Source organism: Microtus ochrogaster, chromosome 2, assembly GCF_000317375.1.
Source record: "Microtus ochrogaster isolate Prairie Vole_2 chromosome 2, MicOch1.0, whole genome shotgun sequence".
NCBI classification, from domain to species: domain Eukaryota; kingdom Metazoa; phylum Chordata; class Mammalia; order Rodentia; family Cricetidae; genus Microtus; species Microtus ochrogaster.
The window spans coordinates 28,245,460-28,249,803 of NC_022010.1; the positions used below are offsets into that span (position 1 = coordinate 28,245,460).

Sequence of the window (4,344 nt, forward strand, 5' to 3'; positions counted from 1 at the left end):
CACCAGCTACTCCCAGAGGGCCAGCTTCTCCAGGCTAAAGCACCAGCTACTCCCAGAGGGCCAGCTTCTCCAGGCTAAAGCACCAGCTACTCCCACAGGGCCAGCTTCTTCAGGCTAAAGCACCAGCTACTCCCACAGGGCCATCTTCTCAAAGCTTTTTTTGTGAAGATGGCCAGAAATTATGTACTTTTTTTTTCCTTTGGGGTTTTCAAGACAGGGTTTCTTGGTGTAACAGCCTTGGCTGTCTTGGAACTTGTTCTGCAGACCAGGTTGGCCTCAATTCAGAGAGATCCTCCTGCCTCTGCCTCCTGAGTGCTGGGATTAAAGGCTACCATACCCAGATGAAAACATGCACTTTTACATTAAAGAGGGAACTGCCATAAGGTGTAACTCTGGGACTTCAGATCTATCCAGGGTCACCAGGGTCTCTGCATCTGCCTGGCTTTCTTCCTCACACAGGGATTTGCTCTCAGAAGCACCAGAAGGAGGTTTCCTCAAGTCCCTGCCACCTTCCACTAAACAGAAGGACACTGCCAGAGGGAGCCAGCATTGCCATTACCCCTGAAAGCCAGGAGAGTGTGTCTGTAGGTTGTTCTTGGTTCACAGACTGATTTGAAGATAAGGTCGTCCATAGTTCAGTGGTAGAGCTCTTGCCTAGCAAGTGTCAAGGCCTGGGTTTAATCCTTATTGCCAAAATAAATAAATTAATAAATACAATTTCCCTTTCTTAAAAGAAAAAGATATAGTATATAAAAAATATCACTACCTTTTATCTTATCCTTGCATCCTTAAATGTATTTCATCCTTCCTTACAGTGTTATAGTGTTTAAGTATTAAGCTTTATATCTCCATTTTAAGGGTTTATACATAGTTTAATGAAACCCACTGCTTTTAAAGTATCTTTTTATGCTACTTCTCCTCATAGAAAAATAGTGGCGGGGAAGTGAGAGATAGCTCAACAATTAAGAACACTGGCTGCTTTTGCAAAGGACCCAAGTTCAGTTCCTAGCACCCACATGACTGCTCACAGCCATCAGTGACTTCAATTCCAAGGGATCTAATGCCCCCTTCTGGCCTCTGTGGGTTCTGCACACACAGAGTGCACATGCATACATGTAGACAAAACACTCACACACACAAAAGGTACCAGTAGCAAATGATAAACATTGTTCTCTACTTTATCTTTTGCACCAGCAACAAATCCCAGATCTCCACCTCTCACCAGCAGCTGGGAACCAAATGTTCAAATGCCTAAGACTAAGGAGGCATTCTCATTTAAACCAGCACACCCACCATCACATCACACATACATGATGGCTTTCCTTCTTACAGACTCCAGCTCTGGATGCTTCTGAACCATTACAGTTCTAGGCAGTCCTCAGTAAAACCCACTAGGTGTTATTTTTACTTTGGGTGTTTCCAATAGAAAGATTTTCTCTTTCTTTCTTCCTTCCTTCCTTCCTTCCTTCCTTCCTTCCTTCCTTCCTTCCTCCCTCCCTCCCTCCCTTTCTTCTTTCCTTCCTTCCTTTCTTCCTTCCACCCATTCTTCCTTCCTCCTTCCTTCTCTGCCTCCCTCATCCCCTCTCTTCCTTCCTCCCTCTCCCTTCCCCCTCTTTCTTTCTTGACTAACTTGGAGTTTTTCTCCTATGAGCTACATCCTTACACTTTCGTATCTTCCAAAAGATTGTGGCACGCAGCAGCCATGTTCTCTCAGTCATCTCTCATCTCTTTGCCTTGTCCTGCTATGTCAAAGCATTTGCCTTTTGTTTCCTACAAGCAACTGTATCAGTCCCCCATCACTTCTGGTTCTGAGACGTGAACAAGCCGCTCCTTTCTGGTTTGTGGATTTGGAACGTTTCCTTACGGTATCCTAAGTTCCCATGTGCAACTGGGTATGTTTCTGAATTTTCTATTCTGCTTTCCTGTCTGTCTGTCTATTTTGTGCTCATGTTAACTGATTGAATTCTAGAAGCTTCATAATACATGCTAATGTGTGCTGAGACTATGCCCTCTCATTGATGGTGCAGGACTTTCCTGATGATTCTGCTTTTAAACACTATTTCATTTGAATTTATGTTGTTTGTGTGTGTGTGTGTGTGTATGTTTGTATGTGTCATGTGTGCTGTCGAAGGCCAGATAAGGGCAAAGATAAGGGTTTATAGGCAGTTGTGTGCTGCTTTATGCAGGTGCTGGGACCTTTGGAAGAGCCACTAAAGCCCCCCCCCCCTTTTTGAGACAGGGTCTCACTGTGTAGCTCTGACTGTCCTGAAATTCACTATGTAGACCAGGCTGCTTTCCAACTCATACAGATCCTCCTGCCTCTGCCTCCCAAGTGCTGGGATTAAAAGTGTGTGACCCCACTGCCCAGTTGCAAATTATTTTTTAAAGATAAATATTCTAGATTGTAAATAAGATATCTCTTTCTTTAGTTCTTAAAAATTTATATCACAGGTAAGTGAGCGGTCTCCGCAAGCAGTCCCATGCGGCGTGACAACCAGCCTCTGGGTGCCCGTGGCTGATGCGGCATTTCTTCTGCAGGCGAACGTCTGTGTAACTTGGAGGAAGGCAGCCCCGGGAGCGGCACCTACACCCGGCACGGCTACATCTTTTCGTCGCTGGCGGGCTGCCTGACGAAGACCAGCGAGAATGGCGCGCTTCCTGTGGTGTCTGTGATGAGAGAAACAGAGTCCCAGCTACTTCCAGATGTAGGAGCTGTTGTCACCTGTAAGGTCTCTAGCAACAACTCACATTTTGCCAAAGTACACATCTTGTATGTGGGGTCCACACCACTAAAAAATGCTTTTCGAGGAACTATCCGTAAGATATCCGAGCAACTGAAAAAGACAAGGTTGAAATTTACAAGAGTTTCCGCCCAGGTGACATAGTTTTGGCCAAAGTTATCTCCCTAGGTGACGCACAGTCCAATTACCTGCTGACCACTGCTGAAAATGAGTTAGGGGTAGTGGTAGCCCACAGTGAATCGGGTGTCCAGATGGTTCCCATTAGCTGGTGTGAGATGCAGTGCCCCAAGACCCACACAAAAGAATTCCGGAAAGTGGCCAGGGTACAGCCTGAGTTCTTACAAACCTAAACACACTTCCCCTCAAAGACGGAGCCACCTTTTTCCAGGAGTACCAGTATGAAAAGAACATCAAGATGCCACAGTCTTTATTAAGGAGTCTACAGTTACCTAGCAACCACCTCTTGAAAAATCAGCCAGAAATAAGTTTGTGTTGTAATGAGCACCCAAGGCCTGTGCAGCTGAGACAGGAAGATGTTTAGTTCCCAAGTGTGAGTGTGGCCTAGGCTACATAGTAAGACTCTTTCAACCAAAATATAAAACACTGTTCTTGGGAAACTGTGATTTTTATTCTCTTGGCTGGTGTTTGCATTCAGCAAACAAAACCATGTAATATTGGAAATAGCTTATGCCTTCTTTATAAATATGTATATATGTATTTTGCTATGACTGGTGAAAAAAATGCTTTTCACTTGTTAAAAAAAATTATATCACATATGTCTATGTGTAAGTCCATACATGTGCAGGCAAGTGCCCCAGGAGGCGGGAAGAGGGCGTCAGATCCCCAGAGCTGTAGTTACAAGTGGTTGTAAACTGTTCGATGTGGGTGCTAGGACCCGAAACTGTGTCCTCTGAAAGAGAATTATGTTCTCGTAACCTCTGAGACATCTCTTCAGCCCTGGCAATAGATCTTCCAGGTGCCCTTTCCATAAAACTGGCTCCCAGTCCTACAGCTTGGCGGCCGTTCATTGGCAGCTAAATGGAGCCACTCACTGCTGACTGCTGCCTTGGGTAATCACTCCACTTCAAGATGAATAAGCTGGTTGGGTAGTGCCCATGAGGATCACAGAAGCATTGCTGTGAGCCACATCCAAGAACACACGCGTGCTATTTAGAAACGAGGTTACCAAGGGGTGTGGGCAAAGGCATCAAACCAAAATCACGGTAGTCAGCAGGAGAAACAGAAACACGTGAGACAATGAAGTAGCCAGGAGATGACTGTCATTGAGTGGTTGTCACAGCAGAGAAAGGAACCACATGGGGACGGATGGGTGGAGCTGGAGATGTCATATTTCTTGGCTTGGGTGGTGAATGACAGGCATTTAATGGAACTGTTATTAAACGGAGGATTTGGACCTTGCCATCTGGCCTACATGCTCAGAAATGTCACCATGTCTCTCTGCGCTCCAGAGGGATGGAACTCTGCTGTGGCTTCTGTCACCCTGTGAAACACCGCTTCAGGGACAGCAGATTCCCTGAAAGCAGGAAGTGGGTCCTTGCACCCAGCCAGGCCTGATAGAGGAATCCCAAGAAACACAGAGCAA

General features: G+C 45.7%; 1 pseudogene; it reads left to right on the forward strand.

Annotated features, from left to right (window-relative positions):
* The first annotated feature begins 2,772 nt into the window (after window positions 1–2,772).
* Window positions 2,773–3,218, forward strand: LOC101999103 (annotated as a pseudogene).
* The last annotated feature ends 1,126 nt before the right edge of the window (window positions 3,219–4,344 follow it).